The sequence below is a fragment of the Geotrypetes seraphini genome, chromosome 9 (genome assembly GCF_902459505.1).
Source record: "Geotrypetes seraphini chromosome 9, aGeoSer1.1, whole genome shotgun sequence".
Taxonomy (NCBI): Eukaryota; Metazoa; Chordata; class Amphibia; order Gymnophiona; family Dermophiidae; genus Geotrypetes; species Geotrypetes seraphini.
The window spans coordinates 106141505-106165284 of record NC_047092.1 but is presented as its reverse complement, the minus strand read 5'-3'; the positions used below and the strand labels follow the sequence as shown (position 1 = coordinate 106165284).

Below are 23780 nucleotides of genomic sequence, written 5' to 3'. Positions count from 1 at the left end.
TATTCCTTTGAGTAATGTGCTTGAAAGTCTTTAGCTCCCTCCAATCCTTCCGCAAACACCTGAAAACTTGGCTCTTTTCAAAAATCTAACACCTCCCGCTCTTTAGTACCCTGTCCCTCTTTATCTTCCTAGCTCCTTTTCAACCTAACCCTGTAAACCGTGCCGAGCTCTACACTTGTGGAGATGGCGCGGTATACAAACCTAAGGTTTAATTTAGTCTTGTCTTGTATTTTTAGGTTTCTGGTGTTTCTGGCTATGATGGCAATTTCTCCTCCTCTTTTATTTTCTCTGCAGACCATGGTTATTTTGTAGCTCTTTGGGCAAACTTCCGTTATTCTGGGGTCTGAATCAGAAGTAAGCCAGGTTTCTGTGAGAAAGAGGCAGTCTAGGTTTTCATCTTCTATCCAGTTTTTTATGTGTTCTGTCTTGGGGCCTATGGCTTTGATGTTCACAGATGCACATGTGAGAGTGGCGTAGTCTGTTGGTGTGTTGTGAATTGTTTTTGAGTAGATGAGTGATCTTTGGTGGGGTTGTGTTTTGGGCTTGTAAGGATTTGTCGGTGTTCTTTTTTTTGTGAGGTGGGTTGGTAAGTATATGTCTGATAATTTGAGTTTTATGAGTCGCCTGGTTGGTTGGGTAATTCCCTTGGAGTTTACTATAGTTGGTATTGCGGAGATGTTGTTTGCTGTTGCTTTCCAGTTTGTTAGGAGTAGGGCAATCAGCAGGATAGCTTGAGGGTATTTTTGTGGTGTAGTTATCATGGTGGAGCTAAGTGTTGTGGATATTGTAGTTGTGGGTAGAGGTGGGGAAGGTCTTTCCCTCCTTGGCTTGTTGATAGTTGTTGGTCTTTTCAGGGTATGAGGGAGGAGCGGGTGTTCCGTGTCATTGTAGATGGGTAGTGTTGGATTGTAGCTTGGCGAGGATTGAATTGGCAGCTTTGAGAGGGTATTGGTTTGGTCGCTTCTTAGTCGTTTCACAAAGACATGTGCCTTAGATGGGCTCAGCAACTAGCAGCAGTGGGGAGGGGCGGAGTGTTCTCCCACACCCGAGTCCCATCCGTCAATGGAAGAGGTGGAAAGGGTCCGAATAGGGAAGGAAAAATTCAAACTTGAATCGCTGAGCCTTCCAACTGGCTCAACAACTAGCAGGAGAGGGGCGGAGTGCTCTCCCATGCCCGAGTCCCATCTCAGTCCGTCGGTGGATGTTGTAGTTGAGAGTGGGTTTTGAAGGAGTTGGTGTGTTACTTTTTTGTCGCTTCACAAAGGCGCCGTCGCTAAGGCAAGCGCCTTTGACATGCGCCTTAGACGGCGCAATGAACGGCTGCGCGCCGTTAGGCACTGAGCTTTTAACTGACTCTGGTTTAACGTCTGGAGGGGAGGGGAGGGGAGGGGCGGAGTTCACTTCCACACCCTGAGTGTTCCTTTCTCTGCTCCCACTCCGTTCAGGCTGCTCCCGGTCCGTGGAGTGAGGTGGGGTGGTCCAACGCAAGGAAGGTAGGCAGAGAGAAAGAAATCGAACGAAACTTGAAGTACGACCTTGAAACAAAGCATCAAAGCGCACAATTAAAGTCAGCCAATTCTCCATGATCAAAAAAGTTCTGCTAGTCCAAATCAAAAGTCAAAACGATGATACTGACCTTTTTTTATATTAGAAGAATTGTTCATTATGAATCTGTACCAACTCCCCAGGGCCTTTTAGCCGGGCGCTCTGCCCAGCTAATTTAGATGACCGCCTGGCAAATCCTGCTGCTGCCGCCGATGCTCCTTCCTGGGCTGACTCGCCGCCGAAAATTTTGTTTGACGTTTGACTTTTTTTTTGGGGGGCCAACATGATTTTACTTGCTTCGGGCCTTCCTCGTTGTCGGGTCCTGCCTACTTTCTGTTTCCACGAAGGTAGGACCCGGCAGCAAGGAAGGCCCGAAGCAAGTAAAAGCAGCAAGTTGTAAGCTTCCCTCCGGGGCTCTAACGTGTGCATGCCGGCTTCCCTTCTGTTCTTCCCCCCTCCCCCACGGGACGTAACTTCCGGTTTTGGAGGGAATAGAAGGGAAACCAGCATGCACATGTTAGAGCCCCGGAGGGAAGCTTGCAACTTGTTGCTTTTACTTAATTCGGGCCTTTCTCGCTGCCGGGTCCTGCCTTTGCAGAAACAGAAAGTAGGCAGGACCTGACAACGAGGAAGGCCCAAAGCAAGTAAAAGCAGCAAGTTGTAAGCTTCCCTCCGACGCTGACCTATCTTCCATAGGTCAGCGACGGAGGGAAGCTTATGTCAGCGATGGAGAGAAGCTAACAACTTGCCTAGCGACTCTGCAAACGGGTGTGTGAGCTGGGAGGGATGGGAAGAGAAATGCTTCTGCTGCACCGAATGAGGGAGGGGAGTGAGAAGAGAAATGTTCTGCTGCTGCACCCATTTTGGGGGGGGGAAGGGAAGAGAAATGTTGCTGCTGCTGCACCCAATTTTTTGGAGGGGGAAGGGAAGAGAAAAGCTGCTGCTGCACCCAACTGGGGAGGGAAAGAGAAGTGCTGCTGCTGCTGCTTCATCCAATTGGGGAGGGGAAGAGAAGTGCTGCTGCAGCAGCACCCAATTGGAGAGAGAGGGGGAAAGAAAGACCAGGGAAGCAAAGGGAGAGGAGAGGCAAGAGATGCCAAAACTATGGGAAGGAAGGAAAGGAGCTACCAGAACATGGAGGGGGGGGAGAGATGACAGGGGAAAGCAGACAGTCGATGGTCCAGGCAACAGGATGCCCCGACGAAGGAACCATGGGCTACTACTCATACACAGGAGGGGATGACCTCACAGCAAATAAGGGGGACAAGGCAGGAAGGGACAACACAGACACAGGAGGGGACACCCGCACAGCAATCAAGGGAGACAACGCAGGAGCAGAAAAGGATACCGTGAAAGAAACAGTAGAGATAGCCAAGCGTAAAGTCCAAGAAGGTATATAGTGAAATGTCTTCCAGGATCCTCAGCTACCAGGAGTTCCAGGCAAATACTGACTATAATTAAGGAAGAAACTAAGGATTTTAACACTGATGTTGTTATCCATCTGGGAACAAATGACCTGGCCAACAACTCCACACTTGCAGCACAGAAAGCTTTTCGGGAGCTTGGTGAGGGCGTGAAACCTTTTGTAAAGACTTTAGCTTTTTCTGAAATACTGCCTGCATATGGAAAAGGAGAGCAAAGAATGAAAAACACAGAGGACTTTAATAGATGGCTCAGAGCCTGGTGTCATCAAGAAGGCTTCAGGTACATAGGAGGATGGGGAAATACATGGAAGGACAAAAAGCTATACTGCACTGATGGGCTACATATTACTACAACAGGAAAAAGAAACCTTGCAGAGAAATTTAGACAATATTTTTCTAGGCATTAAAACTAGAAGGTGGGGGTGGTGTATGTACGAAGGACAATTATAGAGACCACCCCCGGCAAAAGAAAAGATGTGATAGTAGTAAAGGCTGCAACATAAGCAATATCAGCAACTCATTTTTTAGTATTGCAACGGAAAGTGAAATGTCACAAAAATCCATACGAAAAAGGAAATTATCGCTGAAAAATAGCTGGAAAGCGATGACCACAAATGCTCGCAGTCTAAGCAACAAAGTTCATGATCTGCAAGCCCTGATATTAGAGGCAGATCTAGATATTGTTGCTATCACAGAGACATGGTTCAGTGAATCACATGGATGGGATGCAAACATACCGGGATATAATCTTTTTAGGAAGGACAGAGATGGTCATAAAGGTGGAGGAGTAGCTCTCTATGTAAAGATCAATATCCAAGCGACTGAAATGCAAGGGACCTGGGGAGAGGAAGAAGTGATATGGATTGCTCTGAAAAGAGAAGATGGAACTTCTATCTACGTGGGTGTAGTCTACAGACCTCCGACTCAATCGCAGCAAATTGATAAGGATCTGATTGTGGATATCCAAAAGTTTGGAAGCAAAGAGGAGGTTCTGCAGTTGGGAGATTTCAACCTGCCAGATGCAGACTGGAATGTTCCGTCTGCGGAATCGGAAAGAAGTAGGGAGATTGTGGATGCCTTTCAAGAGGCTCTGCTCAGACAAATGGTGACGGAACCCACAAGGGAAAAAGCGATATTGGATCTGGTCCTCACAAATGGAGAGAGTATCTCTAATGTTCGAGTGGGTGCTCACCTGGGTAGTAGCGATCATCAAACGGTTTGGTTTGATATAACGGCTAAAGTGGAAAGCGGCCGCACGATACTTAAAGTCCTAGATTTCAAATGTACGGACTTTAATGCAATGGGAAAGTACCTGAAGAAAGAGCTGTTAGGATGGGAGGACATAAGAGAAGTGGAAAGACAGTGGTCTAAGCTGAAAGGAGCGATAAAAATGGCTACGGACCTTTATGTGAAGAAAATCAATAAAAACAAGAGAAAAAGGAAGCCGATATGGTTCTCCAACCTAGTGGCTGAGAAAATAAAGGCGAAAGAGTTGGCGTTCATGAAATATAAAAAAAACCAAGAAGAGGAGAGCAGAAAGGACTACAGGGTGAAACTGAAAGAAGCCAAGAGAGAGATACGTTTGGCGAAGGCAGAGGCGGAAGAACAAATGGCTAAAAATGTAAAAAAGGGAGATAAAAATTTTTTCAGATATATTAGTGAAAGGAGGAAGATAAAAAATGGAATTGCTAGGCTAAAAGATGCTGGGAACAAATATGTGGAGAGTGATAAGGAGAAAGCAAATGTGCTAAACAAATACTTCTGTTCTGTGTCCTGGAGAAGGACCGAGATTGTCTGGCAAAGTTACACGAGAAAATGGAGTAGATTCTGCGCCGTTCACGGAGGAGGGTGTTTATGAGCAACTTGAAAAACTGAAGGTGGACAAAGCGATGGGACCAGACGGGATCCATCCCAGGATACTAAGGGAACTCAGAGAGGTTCTGGCAAGTCCTATTAAAGACTTGTTCAACAAATCTCTGGAGACGGGAGTGATTCCTGGGGATTGGAGGAGAGCGGATGTGGTCCCTATTCATAAAAGTGGTCACAGGGATGAAGCAGGAAACTACAGGCTGATGAGCCTCACTTCAATTGTTAGAAAAATAATGGAAGTGTTGCTGAAAGAAAAGATAGTGTACTTCCTTGAATCTAATGGGTTACAGGATCCGAGGCAACATGGCTTTACAAAAGGTAAATCGTGCCAAACGAACCTGATTGAATTTTTTGATTGGGTGACCAGAGAGCTGTATCGAGGACATATGCTAGATGTAATTTACTTGGATTTCAGCAAAGCCTTTGATACAGTTCCTCATAGGAGGCTGTTGAACAAACTTGAAGGGCTGAAGTTAGGACCCAAAGTGGTGAACTGGGTCAGAAACTGGCTGTCAGACAGACGCCAGAGGGTGGTGGTTAATGGAAGTCGCTCGAAGGAAGGAAAGGTGACTAGTGGAGTCCCTCAGGGTTCGGTGCTGGGGCCAATCCTGTTCAATATGTATGTAAGTGACATTGCTGAAGGGTTAGAAGGAAAAGTGTGCCTTTTTGCAGATGATACCAAGATTTGTAACAGAGTAGACACCGAAGAGGGAGTGGAGAATATGAAAAAGGATCTGCAAAAGTTAGAGGAATGGTCTAATGCCTGACAACTAAAATTCAATGCAAAGAAATGCAGAGTAATGCATTTGGGGATTAATAATAGGAAGGAACCGTATATTCTGGGAGGAGAGAAGCTGATATGCACGGACGGGGAGAGGGACCTTGGGGTGATAGTGTCCGAAGATCTAAAGGCGAAAAAACGTGTGACAAGGCAGTGGCTGCTGCCAGAAGGATTCTGGGCTGTATAAAGAGAGGCGTAGTCAGTAGAAGGAAGAAGGTGTTGATGCCCCTGTACAGGTCATTGGTGAGGCCCCACTTGGAGTATAGTGTTCAGTTTTGGAGACCGTATCTGGCGAAAGACGCAAGAAGACTTGAGGCGGTCCAGAGGAGGGCGACGAAAATGATAGGAGGCTTGCGCCAGAAGACGTATGAGGAGAGACTGGAAGCCCTGAATAGAGCAGTGTTTTTCAACCTTTTTTGGGGAAAGGCACACTTGTTTCATGAAAAAAATCACGAGGCACACCACCATTAGAAAATGTTAAAAAATTTAACTCTGTGCCTATATTGACTATATATAACAGGGGTGCCCAACACGTCGATCGCGATCGACCAGTAGCTCAGGAAGGCAACGTGAGTCGATCGCTAGACTCGTGTTGCCGTCCTGATCTACCGGGCCGATCAGCCTTCCTCTGTGTTCTCCCTAGGGCCTTTTAGCTGGGCGGTCCGCCCAGCTGTCATCTGCTGCCGCGGCTGCTGAACATTTGAAAAAAACCCGGATTGGAGATTTCAGCCCGTAGCGAACTTATGCTCCGGGCTCTAACGTGTGCGTGCCGGCTTCTCTTCTCTTCCCTCTGAAACCGGAAGTTATGTCCGGGGGGGGGGGGGGGGGGGGAGGCCGGCACGCACATGTTGAGAGCCCTGAAGCAAGTGTTCGCTACGGGCTAAGGCGGGAGACAGGTTAGTGAAGCATTTCCTCTTCTTGCTGCCGGGTCTTGCCTACTTTCTGTTTCCGCGAAGGCAGGACCCGGCAGCATTTCCCCCAATAGGTCGATTGCGATGCTGGTCGGCCGAAGTAGGGACAGCTTGGGGCGGCATCGGCTTTCGGGCCTGTTATTGGTGGCAGTTTGGGTCCTGGTCCCGATGGCAGTTTGGTCCCCTTTGGTAGTGGCAGTGGCTTGGGGGAGGGCAGGGAGAAAGAAAGAAAAAGGGCAGGCAGGGAGACAGAAGGAAAGAAGAGAAACAGAAAAAAGGAAAGGGAGGCAGAGAGAAAGAAAGGGAAGGGAGAGAAGAAGGAAAAGTTGGGGGAGGGAATGAGGTCTGGAGGAGAGGAAGCATACAGGCTAAATGAAGGGAAGAAAGATTGGATGCACAGTCAGAAGAAGAAAGTGCAACCAGAGACTCATGAAATCACCAGACAAGGTAGGAAAAATTATTTTATTTTAAATTTAGTGATCAAAATGTGTCTGAATTTATATCTGCTGTCTATATTTTACACTAAGGTCCCCTTTTACTAAACCACAATAGAGGCTTTTAGCACAGGGAGCCTTTGAGCGTCGAGAGCAGCGCTGGGCATTCAGCGCAGCTCCCTGCGCTAAAACTGCTATCGTGGTTTAGTAAAAAGGGAGGGGGGTATATTTGTCTATTTTTGTATGGTTGTTACTGAGGTGATAGTGCATAGAGTCATCTGCTTGACCTCTTTGAAAAACCCTGGAATAGGAATGATAATTAACATTTTCTATGTGTACAGTGTGCTTTGTGTTTTTTTTAAATTTTATTGTTGGTAGATCATTTTGACTTGGTCATTTTAAAAGTAGCTCGCAAGCCCAAAAAGTGTGGGCACCCCTGATATATAAAGTAATTCTCTTGAATAGGAATCAAATAAACACAAAGAAAGTATTTTATAATTACTTTATTATGAAATATTAAGTAAACAGAATAGTGAAAAATTATAAAATACTTTATTCAGTGCGAAACCTGGGCCTGTTTGGCTGAACACAAAGCTGATATTCTGGCTGGAATCGAAGAAAGACACACACGTAGCTCTTCGTCAACAGCCGTTCCCTTCACCGCCCCGTCACCGCCATCCCTTTCACCGCCCCATCACCGCCACTGCCATCCCATTCACCGCCCCATCACTGTCCCCGCTGCATCCATATAAGCCTTAGTACTGTAATATTTAGCTTATTCCTTTCTTATAAATCAAAGTTCCTGCTGCTGAACTAGAGAAAGAGATGTTCAGCTGGCAGGGCTTTGTTTATAAATTTTTATCAACACAACTAATATACTATTTTATGGTAAAGCAAAAAATAAATAAATAAATATAATTTTTTTTTCTACCTTTGTTGTCTGGTTTCTGCTTTCCACATCTTCTCATTCAATTCCTTCCATCTACTGTGTGTCTTCTCTCTACGTCTTCCATTTGCTGTTACTGTGCCTCTCCCTTCACCCCCCCCCCCTCCCAATTGGTCTAGCACCCATCTTCTTCCCTCCGTTCCCCCATAGTCTGGCATCTGTCTTCTTCCCACTCTGTCTTCCACATTTCCCTTCGGGGTCTGTTCCTCTCCACCCTCCTTCAATGTCTGTCCTATTCCTTTCCATCACCACCCTTCCCTCCCTCCTTTACCATCTGTTCCTTTCTACTACCCTTCAGCTCCTCTCACGTGGCTTATCTATCTACCTTCCTCCCTCTTATTTTCATGGCACGTTACAATGTAATTTGTGCAAGCCACTGGAGCCTGCGAGCTCGGTCCCTGTCCCATCCCCACAAACCATCTCGCTTCTGTGCTCCTATTTTCTCCATTTCTAATATCTCCCCTTTGTATCTGTCATTGCCCCCCCTGTGTCCATATACCATCCCCATGGCATGTCCCCTTTATGTCTCTGTCCCTATGCCCCATGCACATAATTTCCCCTCTTTCTGTTACCTTCCTGTGTCCAGATTTCCCCTATCTTCCTCTTCCATACCAGTGTGTCTCTTCTTTTCAACCCCATCTAGCTTTTTTCTCTCTTTCTTCCCCCCCCCCCTGCTTCTAGCATCTGGCTCACCTGCCTGTCCTTCCCTTTCTTTCCTGTTGTGGGTTTTTCTTTCCATCTTCATCCCCTTGGCCCAGAATCCTTTTCCCTTTCACTCCCTCCTTCCAATTTGAGCCGGGAACACGAGCGATCGCACGGTCCCTGCAGCCACCACTCGCCTGCCCAATCGATCCTACTGTTTAGCCAGCTCTCTCCCTTTGCCTCACCTTAGTTTGTAGGTTTTGTTTTTCGGCGACATGCACGCGCGGCTGCTCAGTGTTCAATCTTCTGCTCTGCTGCAACTTCCTGTTTCCGGTTGCATCAGAGCAGAAGATCGAAACTGAACAGCAGCGGGGACCGGGGGAGTCTCATGGGAGCGCGTGCGGGACCCGGCCTGAGGCCTAATCAGTGTCTGCACCGTACGGCACACCAGGCAACATCTCGCGGCACAGCGGTTGAAAAACACTGCCCTAGAGGAAAGGAGAGACAGGGGAGATATGATTCAGACGTTCAAATACTTAAAGGGTATTAACATAGAACAAAATCTTTTCCAGAGAAAGGAAAATGGTAAAACCAGAGGACATAATTTGAGGTTGAGGGGTGGTAGATTCAGGGGCAATGTTAGGAAATTCTACTTTACGGAGAGGGTGGTGGATGCCTGGAATGCGCTCCCGAGAGAGGTGGTGGAGAGTAAAACTGTGACTGAGTTCAAAGAAGCGTGGGATGAACACAGAAGATTTAGAATCAGAAAATAATATTAAATATTGAACTAGGCCAGTTACTGGGCAGACTTGCACGGTCTGTGTCTGTGTATGGTCGTTTGGTGGAGGATGGGCAGGGGAGGGCTTCAATGGCTGGGAGGGTGTAGATGGGCTGGAGTAAGTCTTAACAGAGATTTCGGCAGTTGGAACCCAAGCATAGTACCGGGTAAAGCTTTGGATTCTTGTCCAGAAATAGCTAAGAAGAAAAAAAAAAATAAAAATTTAAATTGAATCAGGTTGGGCAGTCTGGATGGACCATTCGGGTCTTTATCTGCCGTCATCTACTATGTTACTATGTAACACAAAGAGAACTCAAATGTATGTTTATGAATGCTAGAAGTCTGGGAAACAAAATGGGGGAACTAGAGACAATATCAAGACACGATAAATTGGAAATCATTGGCATAACAGAAACATGGTGGAATGAAGAAAATAAATGGGACACAGTACTACAGGGATACAAACTATAACAGAAGAGATCGAGTAGGGCAGAAAGGCGGAGGTATTGCCCTATATGTTCAGGAAGGAGTAGAATCTGTTGGAGTGGCTACGACAGAAAGGAAAGAGAAGCTGGAGTCCCTCCGGATCAAGATTCCTTGTCATAATGGCGCAGACACAAAAATTGGCCTTTACTATCGACCCCCATGACAGATGAAGAAAACTGACTCGGAAATGATAGAGGAAATCAAACAAGAATGCAGGACAGGCAATGTAATAATCTTGGGAAACTTCTATTTCCCGGGGATAGATTGGAACCTGGGAACCTCCAACTGCAGCAAGGAGGCCAAGTTCCTGGAGGCGCTAGGAGATTGCTTCCTGGAACAAATGGTAAAAGAGCCAACAAGAGGCAACGCCACCTTGGACTTGGTCCTAAATGGCCTCACGGGAGCGACAAAAGAAGTAGAAGTCACGGTCCCGCTGGGGACGAGCAATCACAGCATGATCAACTTTAAACTTGACATTGGGAAAGGGAAACATACCAAAACCTTAACCATGACCTTAAACTTTAAAAAGGGTAAATACGATCGCATGAGAGCCATGGTAGAACAACGGCTCAGGAAAAAGGTGGACAAACTTAAAACGGTAGATCAGGCATGGTCCCTACTGAAAAATACTATCATGGAAGCACAAAATCTCTACATTCCACGGATTTCCAAAGAAAGGGGATCATTGCTAGGGGTAAGTACCCTTGAAAGAGACCTGGGTGTGCTGGTATCACGACCAGGACAAAGGAAGTCATCATGCCACTGTATCATGCAATGGTACGCCCGCATCTGGAGTACTGTGTCCAGTATTGGTCGCCGTGCGTCAAGAAGGACATGACAATACTTGAGGGGGTCCAGAGAAGAGCGACGAAAATGATAAGAGGTATGGAAAACTTTTCATATGCCGACAGGCTAGATAAGCTGGGGCTGTTCTCCCTGGAAAAGCGGAGACTTAGAGGAGACATGATAGAAACTTTCAAGATCCTGAAAAGCATAGATAATGTAGACCAGGACAGATTCTTCAGACTGTGGGGAACAACATGTACAAGGGAGCACTCGGAGAAACTGAAAGGGGACAGGTTTAGAACCAATGCCAGGAAGTTCTTCTTCACCCAGAGAGTGGTAGACACAAGGAACACACTCCCGGAGGTTGTGATAAGGCAGAAGACACTACAGGGATTCAAAGGTTTGGATAAATTCCTGAAGGATAAGGGGATTGAGGGGTATGGCAGAAGTAGTGATGGGTTATAGGATGAGGCAGGGACCACTTGACAGGTCATGGACCTGATGGGCCGCCGCGGGTGCGGACTGCTGGGCGCAATGGACCTCTGGTCTGACCCAGTAGAGGCAACTTCTTGTGTTCTTATGTTCTTAAAGGCAAAGGAGAACCGGCATGGCTTACCAGACAGGTGAAGGAAGCCATAAAAGAAAAGAAGGACTCTTTCTAAAAATGGAAACGCATAAAAACAACCGAAGCTTGGAACAAACATAAAGATGACCAGAAGAAATGTCACAAGGTGGTAAGGGATGCTAAAAAGGACTACGAGGAGAAAATAGCGCAAGAGGCCAAAAACTTCAAGCCCTTCTTTAGATACGTAAAAAGGAAAAAACCCGCAAAAGAGGCGGTGGGACCCCTGGACGACCAGGGAAGAAAAGGGTACATCAAGGAAGACAAACAAATTGCAGATAGACTAAATTCCTTCTTTGCGTCCATCTTTTCAAAGGAGGACACCGCAGCAATACCAGAAGCAGTGGAAGTGTTTAAAGGAGCAATAGAAGACAGCCTCACCACAGTAGAAGTGGATTTGGACCAGATATACTACCAGATTGATAAACTTAAAAAGTGATAAATCCCCTGGACCGGATGGAATTCACCCGAGAATCTTAAAAGAATTGAAGGTTGAAATCGGAGAGTTATTGCAAAAACTTGCCAACCTGTCAATTAGAACAGGACAGATACCAGACAACTGGAAGACAGCGAACATCACGCCAATTTTCAAAAAAGGATCGAGAGGAGAACCGGGCAACTACAGACCTGTGAGCCTTACGTCTGTCCCTGGAAAGATGGTTGAAGCACTGACCAAGGATAGCATAGTTCAGCACTTGGATACATATGACCTGATGAAAGCCAGTCAACATGACTTCAGAAAAGGGAAATCATGCTTATCGAATTTACTTCAACTTTTCGAGACAGTGAACAAACAAATTGATAGTGGAGAACCAGTGGACTTAATATACTTAGACTTCCAGAAAGCGTTCGACAAAGTTCCACACAAAATATTTCTCAGGAAACTACAAAGCCATGGAATAGAGGGAGATATACTAAGATGGATAGGCAAATGGCTGGAGAAGAGAAAGCAGAGAGTGGGCATAAATGGGAAGTTCTCCAACTGGGAGAAAGTGACTAGTGGTGCACCCCAGGGCTCGGTACTTGGGTCAATCCTATTTAATATTTATATCAATGACCTGAAAGAAGGAACATCCAGTGAGATCATCAAGTTTGCAGATGACACAAAGCTATGCCGGGCAATCAGATCGCAGGAGGAAGCGAGGAACTCCAGAGTAACTTGTGTCAGTTAGAGAAATGGGTGGAGAAATGGCAGATGAAGTTCAATGTGGAGAAATGCAAAGTAATGCATTTAGGCAATAAGAATAAGGAACACAAGTATAGAATGTCAGGTGCAACTCTGGGTAAGAGCAAACAAGAAAAGGACCTGGGTGTACTGATTGATAGGACCCTGAAACCGTCAGCACAATGTGAAGCTGCGGCAAAGAAAGCAAATAGAATGTTGGGAATGATAAAGAAGGGAATCGCGAGTAGATCGGAGAGGGTCATAATGCCGCTTTATAGAGCAATGGTCAGACCCCACTTGGAATACTGCGTCCAACATTGGTCTCTCAACCTAAAGGACATAAAACTGCTGGAGAGGGTGCAGAGACGAGCAACGAAGCTAGTAAGAGGTATAGAGAAACTGGAATACGAGGATCGACTCAAGAAACTGGGATTGTTCTCCCTTGAGAAAAGGAGACTACGAGGGGATATGATCGCGACCTTCAAAATACTAAAATGAATCGACAAAATAGAGCAGAAAAAATTATTTACATTGTCCAATTTGACATGAACAAGAGGACATGGAATAAAGCTAAGGGGGGACAAGTTCAGGACAAATATCAGGAAATTCTGCTTCACGCAGAGAGTGGTTGACACCTGGAATGCTCTCCTAGAGGAGGTTATTGCGGAATTGACCATCCTAGGATTCAAAAGCAAACTAGATGCACATCTCCTTACGAGAGGCATAGAGGGATATGGGTGACTAAATTACGCCAGGCGTACACCTGGCAGGGCTCTGCATGTGCGGATCACCAGACTTGATGGACCGAAGGTCTGATCCGGAGATAGCGCTTCTTATGTTATGTTCTTATATGGGGAGAGGGGGAGAAGGGAGATGCCAGGGCATTGGGGGAGGGAAGGAGATAGAGATGCCAGACCATGGGGTGGAGTGGGAAGGAAGGAAGGAAAGGAGAAGAGAGAGATGCCAGAGCATAGGGGAGGGCATGAAGCTGAAATGAATCATGTACAAAGGAGAGAAAGGGCACAGGATATACAGTTTATTGAAGGGACATAGAAAGCGGGAAGATGCCATATGGAACAGAGAGAGGGCGGACACTGGATGGAAAGGGCAGAGAGGGTGGACAGTGGATGGAAGAGGTAGAGAGAGAGGGCAGAGGCTGGGTGGAAGGGGCAAAGAGAGGACAGATGTTGCATGGAAGGGAGCGAGGACAAGCGCTGAATAGAAAGAAGAGAGCAAAGAGAAGATGATTAAAGGAGAAACAAAAAAAGGTAGAGAAAAATTTTTTGTTGCTTTACGTAGTATTGTATCAAGTAGTATTGTAACTGTATTGATTAAAGTTTATAGACAGGAAATGGAAATAAGGCAGTTTTTGGGGGGACTAAACCCCTTTCCTCAGGTCAAGACAGGGGTGCCCAAATGGTTGATCGCAATCAACCAGATCACAAAGGCAATGTGAGTCGATTGGGTTGCCTTTGCAATCTTTTTCTTCCTGCCTCCCCGAGCCAGGCCAGGCGCGTACAAGCGCCGGACTCACAAGATTTCACCTCCGACGTCAATTCTGATGTCGGAGAGGAAGTTCTGGGCCAGCCAATCGCTGCCTGGTTGGCCTGGAACTTCCTCTCCGATGTTAGAATTGACGTCGGAGGTGAAGTCTTGTGAGTCTGGCGCTTATACGTGCCTGGCCTTGCTCGGGGAAGCAGCAGGGAGAAGTCGGCATGGTGGCTTAGGGGTAGGGAAAGAATCGGAAGTGAAGAAATCAGCGTGATGGCTTGGGGGAGCAGGGGGAGAGAGAAAGAAAGAGAGACGGAAAGAAAAGGGGAGGGGCAGAAATAAATAAATATTGGATTTACAGTCAGAAGAAGGAAGTGCAACCAGAGACTCATGAAATCACCAGACAAAAAGGTAGGAAAATTTATTTTATTTTCAAATTAGTGATCAAAATGTGTCCGTTTTGAGACTTTATATCTGCTGTCTTTATTTTGCACTATGGCCCCTTTACCAAACTGCTTTTGCGGTTTAGTAAAAAGGGAGGGGGTATATTTGTCTATTTTTGTACAGTTGTTCCTGAGGTGACATTGCATAAAGTCATCTGCCTTGACCTCTTTGAAAACCTGCGGAATATAAATGATAATTAACATTTTCTCTGCGTACAGTGTGCTTTGTGGGGTTTTTTTTTTATTTTATTGTTGGTAGATCATTTTGACTTGGTCATTTTAAAAAGTAGCTCGCAAGCCCAATAAGTGTGGGCACCCCTGCTGTAGAGCCATTTCTTGTATGACTGGTGAAGCTATATTTATCTTTTTTTTTAGTTGTTTAAATTCATGTAGAAATAAATGGCTAGATTGAACCTGACTTCATTAACGCCTTTCCATTTTTTAAACCTCTATATCATTTGAAAGAGGGCAAATATCTAATTATTCCCTTCTAGAATTGGATACTACTTAAATTTAGTAAAAATATTCGAAAAAGAAGTCATATTGAGCATTGGAAAATAATAATTAACTAATAAAAATAGTACACATTTAGGGCTCCTTTTACTAAGTTGTGATAGTGGTTTTAGCGTGTACTTAGTGCGCGCAGAATTGCCACACACACTAGACGCTAACACCAGCATTGAGCTGGCGTTAGTTTTCCTGCGTAGCACGGGGGTTTGCGTGCGCTAAAAATGCTAGCGCACCTTAGTAAAAGAGGGGGTTAATTTTCCCCACCACCAAATTTCCCCATCCCGCCCCACCCGGCTACTTTTTCATGCCACCTGGCTGGAAAAAATTTCTGGGGAGAACACTGCAACTGATCAAACATTTAACCAAGTTTACTATTCGGAAATGCTGAAAAGGCTGTGTGAAACAGACAAAAACGACCTGAATTTTTGCCAACTCATGGCTCTTACATCACGACAATGCACTTCTCTGTGAGGGAGTTTTTAGCTAGAAAACAAATAACTATATTGAAACAAGTTCCAAGTTTGTTAATATTTGATATACCGACCATCGACATATCTGGTCGGTGTACAATGCTAAAAATATAAGCTATAAAATTTTATAAATAGAGAAGTAAAATAAAAAGAAGGGGGATGGGAATGGGGTTAAAATGACTACATTTACATAAATGATACAAGAGGAAGTTGAGGGTGGGGAAGAGAAATAATTACATCAAAAAATAAAGGTAGGTACGGGGGGGCGGGAAGAACATCAAGAAAGCGGTTCTCATAAGTGGAGGGGAAGAAATATGGCGGTTAAAAGAACGATGTTTATGTTATAATTTAGAATGCATTCTGAAACAGGAAGGTTTTAAGATTGGCTTTGAATTTATCATGAGAATTTTCATGGTAGAGGTGAGATAGAATGGCATTCCAAAGTATGGGAACTGTGGCGGAGAAATTTGTGTTTCTAGTATAGTAGACATCTTTAACCGGAGGAACAGTTAGTAGATTCTGGTCAGTGGATCTGAGGACCCTAGCTGAGGAGTAAGGAATGATGTGTTTATCAGTAAAGTCGAGATCGGTTAAGTTTTATTCTGAAAACAAGCAAGAGAATTTTATATGTAGAGCAATGTGAGATTGGTAGCCAATGTGCTTCTCATAGGAGAGAAGTGACTTGATCGTACTTTCTTGCTCTATGGATTAATTTGATTGCTGTATTTTGGATGAACTGTAGTCGACGTGTTTCTTTTTGAGTAATTCTGCAATATGAGTTACAATCAGTGTTCCCGCTAAGTTGCGTTGGCCTGCGCTCGCGCACAAAATATTACATCGCAGCGCAAAGTTTCTCTTCACAGCGCACACACGCGTCGGTAAGGTAAGGGGACGCATTGGGGGGATTGCACTTCCCCACAATTGCCATGCTTCGGTTCCTCTTCTTCCTTCCTTCCCCCCCCCCCCCCCCGCGGGACCCTGCGGCACCATCAACTCTTACTCCCTCTAATGTCGGCCCTGCAGCTCCAGACTTCCTCACACCTTCTCCCCTCCCCCTTTGGATCGCTATTATTTTAAATGTTATAGCCGCGGAGCTGTATCCATCAGTGGAGATGTCTAACCTCGGCCTGCCCCGGAACTCTTACTGCAACAGTGACTTCCTGTTCCTGCCTAGACGGGCGTCTGCTGCAGTAAGAGTTCCGGGGCAGGCCGAGGTTAGACATCTCCACTGATGGATACAGCTCCGCGGCTATAACATTTAAAATAATAGCGATCCAAAGGGGGAGGGGAGAAGGTGCGAGGAAGTCTGGAGCTGCAGGGCCGACATTAGAGGGAGTAAGAGTTGATGGTGCCGCAGGGTCCCGCGGGGGGGGGGGAGGAAGGAAGGAAGAAGAGGAACCGAAGCATGGCAATTGTGGGGAAGTGCAGAGCTGCAGGGAAGAGTGTTGCGGTACCCAGCTGGAGGGAGAAGGAAGATGAGGGAGGGAATTAAAGGAGATGCCAGGGCTTGGAGCGTAGGAGGAAGGTATGCCAGTCTAAGGGAAAAGGAAGGGGGAGATGTGAGAGCATGGAGGGGGAGCGAAAGATGGAAGAAAAGGAAAGGAGAGAGATGCCAGAGAATCAGGGAAGGGGAGATACCAGACTATGAGGAGAGGTGTGGGAGAGGGAAGGCGAGGAGAGAGATGCCAGACCAATGGGGTGAAAGGAGAGATGGAAGGGGGAGGCATACAGTTTCTGGAAGGGGCATAGAAGGAGAGAAGATGCCATATAGGGGAAGAGAGACGGCAGACAGTGGATGGAAGGAAGAGAGTTACAAGAAGATGAGGAAAGGAGAAACCACAGAAGACAAAGGTAGAAAAAAATTTCTATTTATTTATTGCTTTAGGAGACATGTGTCACTGTTTCTGTGAAGCATTGTATGCAGAGTCCAGCTTCTTGCTGGTTCAATTTAACCTTTGTCTATGTATTTTTATTTTATCCCCCCTTTTACAAAACTGTGAAGCGTTTTTAGCACCAGCCTTGGTGGTAGCAGCTCTGATGCTCAGAATTTTATGAGCATCAGAGCTGTTACCTCCGTAGCTAAAATCCACACTACAGTTTTGTAAAAGAGGGAGGGGTTAGTTTGTGATTACATATTCCTTACTAGGCGAAGGTGTTTTCTGTGTTCTGTGTGTTCGAAAGACATGGTTTTCTGTTAGGATTGACGGTGTAGGATTGATCTGTGCTGGTCTGGCTTGTTTAGTTTTACAATGGGTGTATTGATGTACTGCTCACTGCAATATGTAAGATGCTGCCTTTTCCTAGGTACTCATGTGTGACGTGTGGTTTGTTACTAAAAATCATGTTTTTCTTACAGATGGGGGGGGGTGCCAAAAAATGATGGGCCCCGGATGTTACATATGCTAGGTACGCCACTGTATGTAAAGATACCAGAAAGCTGGCGTAGCAAAAACTTCTAAGTTTTGAGTATTTAACCCTCCCACAATCTCACGGGCACTCGTTTCAAGTTTATTGAGATTTTGATTTAAACGCAATATCAAATATTTTCAATGCGTATAACAAAAATAAATTTGGGGAAATAAATAAAACCATTTGAACCAGTGTTCCCGCTAAGCTGCGCTGGCGTGCGCTGGCGCACAAAATATTACATCGCAGCGCACACGTTTCTCGTCACAGCGCACGATCGGAAGAGGCGTACGGCAGATGGCAGGGCGGCGAGAGGAGAATCGGGCGAGTTGGCTCATAACTTGCTGGCGCCCGATATTTTTGGCTCACGGTGAAAAAAGTTTGCTCACAACACCCGCCCGCTTAGAGGGAACACTGGTTACAATAGTCCCTACTCATCTGATCTAGTCCCCAATTACTTTTATTTACCCAAAGATAAAGGAAATATTGGGAGAACCAAGATGGCTGCGGGCTATCAGCCAGAGATAGCGCTCTGTCCCTGCCTAACTTTTTACCTCTTAATAAAACTGCTGACTGACGTTTTCGGCATTCGTTTTGACACACAGTAGCAATGCCACATACCAAAAGGAAGGGCTCTGTTTGGCCGAATCCCTTTTTGCCAGGACAGACGAGAATGGACCGCTTCATGGCAAGCTCACCATCTGCAGTCGGAGTTGAGTTGCCTGCTGTTATCCCGGAGGAAGGAGTAAACGAAGTCTATGGGCTGGAAACATACACTGCCTCCACTGCGACCGGCATCAGATGTCAGTGATGCCGTTGCGTCTCCAATCTCGTGTGGGTTGAAGCAGATGCGCAAAGAGGGAGCTGACCTGGAAGCGGTTACCGAAGTTCAAGACATCAAGGGAGTGAGTGCTTTGGGGGGGGGGGCCCCGCAGTGATCACTCTGGACGGCATCTGGAGTGTCTTACAAAGCAGTTACCAAATCCACGCTGGCATTTTCAATGGTTGTGAGTAAAATAGACAATTTAACTAAATCAGTGGATTCTATTAGAACAGACACTATGAACAAGCTTGACCAGATGGGAAAAGAGATAACATCTCTTCAACATTTAACTGGGACAAATTGAAAACTTCAACAGAAGGTTAAATCTCAGGCTTTTAAATTTTCCTAAAGCTACAGGGGTAACACCGGGCAACATATTTAAGAAATATTTATCTTAAGTATTAACTTTTCCACTTGAAACAATGCCGCCCATTAATCGCATATACTAACTCCCTGGAAAAAAGAAATTGGACAATCAACCTGAAGCTGAAAATTTAAAATCTATGGATATTACTTTTGAAGGTGGTCTACAAACCTTTAGACTACTTTCTTGAGAGGTGAGGGTTTTGTGCAACTTTTGCAGCTGTTTCCTCACCAGCACCACAAACCATGTAAATACAGACTTTCTTGCCCACAATGAAAAAATAACTACAAATAACAATTAAATTGGGATTCTAAAATAATGCTTTTCACAAACAGAAAATAACAAAAACTTATACTAACACAGCCATTCTGCAGCCCCTAACTGAACAAACAGACTATCATCATCATTCCCAGACAGGGCCAGTGCAAAAGTATGGGAGGGGCTTAACTTTCAAACTCCTAGACTGCCCTCCCTAAAGAAAACACATTTTTAAATAACATATATTGGTGTGCATGTATTTGAGTATATAATCAAATGCACACACAAATAATGAAGGCAAATTTTAAAAGCCATTTGCCCAAGTAAATTTGCTGTTTCAAAATCACTCATTCTTCCTGCAGGTTAAAAAAACAAAACCCACTGATAGATCTTTTAATTTGTATGGCTGTCAGGATCTATTGTTTTACTCCAACCACAGCTGCTGTTTAGTACTTGACCTCTTTCTTACCCCATCCCAGAAACTGTTGTCTTAGACCACTGCCTAATGGCTCTCGTCACAGCCTCTCAGAGGAAAGACGCAGCACATGAAGCTGGAAACCTCAGGAAGTCATCACAACCACTCTCATGAGAACAGACAGACTCAAACCCCACTTCCCTACTAATAATAAAAGCAGAGAATGGTTCACGTTTTCCCTTCCCCAAGCTGAGTCTCTCTTATCAGAGCGAAAAACAGACGCTTTGGGTTTTTGCAGAAGAGGAAAGCGACGAGCAAAGACTGAGCACCACACCTCTTCCTTGTCTTTCTACCTTTGTAGTGTGTATTTCACAAAAAGCCCAGCCTTGCACTTCCAACGCCTGCTTTTATTTTATGTCTAAAGCCAGTTAAACCTGTACATAAAACAAATCTATATACAAAGAATATTCCGCTTTCCTTACTTTTTCTTAAGATGTCTGGACCAGCACCTTTTTTGGAAACTGATTTTCTTTACGCACAACAGGGAGTTTATTCCGAAACCTTGTTGTCTAACCTCCAAACTCCGCCTCTGAACTCGCTAGCTATGGTCAAGAAGTTGTAAAAAGAACGCGAGGTAGCTATGCAGGAGTGAGGCTTGAACAACGGAGAAAGCCTATTGGTGAAGCAGAATGAGGCTAATAATATTCTGAAAAAGGCTATTGGAGCACCACAATGAGGCTTGGCATGCACAATGAAGTAGACGGAAAACAAGATCTAGGCTTGGAACATTATTTGGTTGAATAAATACCAGCCAAAATAAAAAATTCACATTAATTGTAAGCCCTCCAAGGATCTGGAACTAACTACTGTGTCTAAATCTAACTCACCTAGTGCAAGAATAGCATTAATATATAGCCAGGCAATGTTGTAAAGAAATGATATGCAAATCACACGCACAGCAAACTAAATGCAAAGTAGGTGAAATGCATGCAGATTTATTTAGTGCACTTATATAACCAGAGTAAGGCAGTCTCAAAAGGCTTGCCCTAAGTACCACAGTTAGATTGTGAACCTGCCGGGACAGATAGGGAAAATGCTTAAGAATACCTACCGTGTTTCCCCCAAAATAAGACAGTGTCATATTCATTTTGGGCCCAAAAAACGCACTAGGTCTTATTTTCAGGGTAGGTCTTAATTTTTTCATGTACAATGATCATCTCTCCCTTCCTCTCCTCCACCCCAATTCTTCCTCTTCCTTTCTCTCCCCCACATGTGCGGCATCTTTCCTTCCCTCTGCAGCATCTTTCTATCCCTCCCATCTGAAGGTACCTTTTAGGATAAGGCCCTCCGTTAGTAGTGCAGAGACTTGAGCCAGAGACTGAAGAGATTTAAAAGGCTTTTATTAAACAAGCATATATGCTGGACTTCTGGGCAGAACTGGCTGCATAAACAGAAGACCCCGAGAATTTCGGACACAAAGGTTATATAGGGTCCTGGCCAGTCCAAACCGGTATAACCAGCTCTGGCCAAAAGGTAAGAGCAGAGAGAAAAACAAAACCATAAATTCATCCTACAATCTATACATCAAAGCTAGCTAACATCAACATCCTGTTGCCTCCTGGCCGTGCCTGGCACTAAGACAGATACATAGAACAGGCCTGTATGTATACGTGATTTCTCAGGGCAATAAAATGGAGTCACAGGTTGTTCTTTGTACTAATTATGACCCACTGATCTAAAATGGAGTTTCTTCATCTACACTGTGACCCAGCTATGTCAGCCAGCTAGGGATCCTTCACCATCCTCCTGTGCAGCAGAACCCTTGAGCAGCCCCCACCCACCCCACCCCCAACGCCGCACAGCTGAACCCCTGCTGACCCATCCTTCCATCTCTCCCATGAGACCTATATACCTCCCTCCACAGAGCAGCAGCAGCAGCACTCTAAACAGGCTGCCTCACGGCTGCTTCAGGCTGCAAAGCAGCCTGTTTAGAGTGCTGCTGCTGCTCTGTGGAGGGAGGTAGTAGGTCTCGCAGTCAGAGGGGTTCGGACAGGAGAGATGGAAAGACAGGAGAGTCAGCAGGGGTTCGGCTGCGCGGCAGAGGCAGGGTGCGGGGGAAGGGTTGCTACCGGCAAATCCAGGGACAGGCTTATTTTTGGGGTAGGGCGTATATTAAGACCTACCCCGAAAATCATGCTAAGCCTTATTTTGGGGGAAACACGGTAGTTACTATTCTGTGTACCTCTTTGGGTGTACCTCTCTTTATGAAAAGGCGGTTAATAAATCCAAATAAATAAATGTACATGGAATGCTGACTGACACACGGAGGTTGCAGATGCGACTGACACACGGAGGTTGCAGATGCGACTGACACACTGTGGTTGCAGATGCAGTGCGCAGCGGGTGGGCCAGGCCTCTGTATGGTGGCTGCTGGGTCCTCCTTCTGGTCTTAATTGGTTACCTGACTTCATGGACATCAGCATGTGTTGGGGGACTCTTGCCTTGGTCTGCTTTAGGACCTGGCTGTCTTCCAGATCCCTGTCTGCCTGCCGTGCTTTCCCAGCATCGAGTGGTCTCTTTTCTCCACTGGACTGGAATATCTGACTGGACAGGACCTAATATCTGACTGGAATTTATTATTTGTTTGGGGGGTGTTTATTAATCAATTTTTAATCTTTTTTATTTATAATTTATAATTAACTATTACTTTATTTTTTAAGATAATCTTTGTTTTCATCCTCACTTACTTGTTACAATATACGTATCTTGTCTCTATATCTTTCCTATCTTCAATAGATTTCCTTTCATTAATCAATTGTTGCATTGTAATAATAATAATAATAACTTTATTTTGTATACCGCCATACCCAGAGAGTTCTAGGCGGTTCACAACAATTAATAAGATTACAAACGAAGATAACATTGGAATTAACAATTTTTGGAATGTACATGTCATTTAAGTTGACAGGAATTAACAATTTTTGGAGTGTACAGGTCAATGAAATTGACAGAATATACAATAGTGTACAATAGGAATATACAAGAGTGTACAAAGGAGGGTAACATTTTTTTTTTTCTTTTTTTACAGGGAAAAAATACCGGTCAGTGAAGTTAATTGGTTTGGAGGGTACAGTAGGAGGGGAAGGTGGAGATTCATGTGTATTGAAGGGAGTAGAAGAAGCGAGTGGGAGTGTTAGGGGTTCTGTCCGTGGAATAAGTGAGTTTTGAGTTATTTTCTGAAGTCCAGGTAGGTGGGGGCGTCAAGTACAATTTGGGCAAGCCTTGAGTTTAGTTTGGCCGCCTGGAAGGAGAAGGTTTTGTCAAGGAACCTTTTGAGATGACATAGTTTTAGGGAGGGGAAGGCGAACAGATGAATTCTGCGAGAGTTCTTATTGTCGTGATTTAATTTAAAGTAGGGGATGAGGTAGCTTGGGGATAGACCAAACACCGTTTTGTAGCTGAGGCATGCGAACTTGAATAGTACTCTGGATTCAAATGGTAGCCAGTGCAGTTTATGGTAGAAAGGTATGTTCCCATTTGGTATGTTCCCATTTGGTATGTTCCCATTTGTTTAGGCCAAATATAAGACGGACGGCAGTGTTCTGAATCAGTTTTAGTCTCCTGGTGGTTTTCTTCATGGAGCCTAGGTAAATGATGTTGCAATAATCCAGGATGCTGAGAATGGAGGATTGTACTAACAGTCGGAATGAGTTGTCATCAAAGTATTTTTTTATGGTGCGCAGTTTCTAGAGCACCAAGAAGCTTTTCCTGACGGTAAGATCAGTGTGCTTCTAGGGTGACTCCTAGTATTTTTAGGGTTTGTTCTAGGGGGAAGTCCAATCCATTCACTTTAATTGAGGTATCTTTGATTTTATCGTTGGGGGAGGCCAGGAAGAATTTAGTTTTGTCAGCGTTTAGTTTTAGTCTATAGGATAGCATCCAGAGTTCTATCTGCCTGAGTAAGTGTGATATAGAGTTAAGCAGCTCTAGGGTGAAACTGGTTAGTGGGATGATTATTGTGATGTCGTCTGCGTAAATGAAGAATTTGAGCTTGAAGCTGTGCAGGAGGTTTCCCAGGGAGACGAGATAGACATTGAATAGGGTGGGGGATAGTGGTGAGCCCTGGGGAACACCACAGGAATTGTCCCAGCTGTGGGAGAAAGAATCGTTCTTGATCACTCTGTAAACCGCTTGATCACTCTGTAAACCGC

At 45.1% G+C, this 23780-nt stretch overlaps 1 protein-coding gene across 4 annotated transcripts in view; it reads right to left on the bottom strand.

Annotated features, from left to right (window-relative positions):
• PAK2 (p21 (RAC1) activated kinase 2) overlaps positions 1-20230 on the bottom strand; it is an 814606-nt gene extending 794376 nt beyond the window's left edge. For 2 of the 4 annotated variants that reach the window (XM_033958724.1, XM_033958727.1), the window contains exon 1: positions 20052-20228. The gene's annotated coding sequence lies outside the window, so the exon portion shown is untranslated. Of the gene's footprint in view, positions 1-20051 lie in introns of all 4 variants that reach the window. The other 2 variants (XM_033958726.1, XM_033958725.1) reach the window with 2 other exon arrangements.
• Between the last annotated feature and the right edge of the window lie 3550 nt (positions 20231-23780).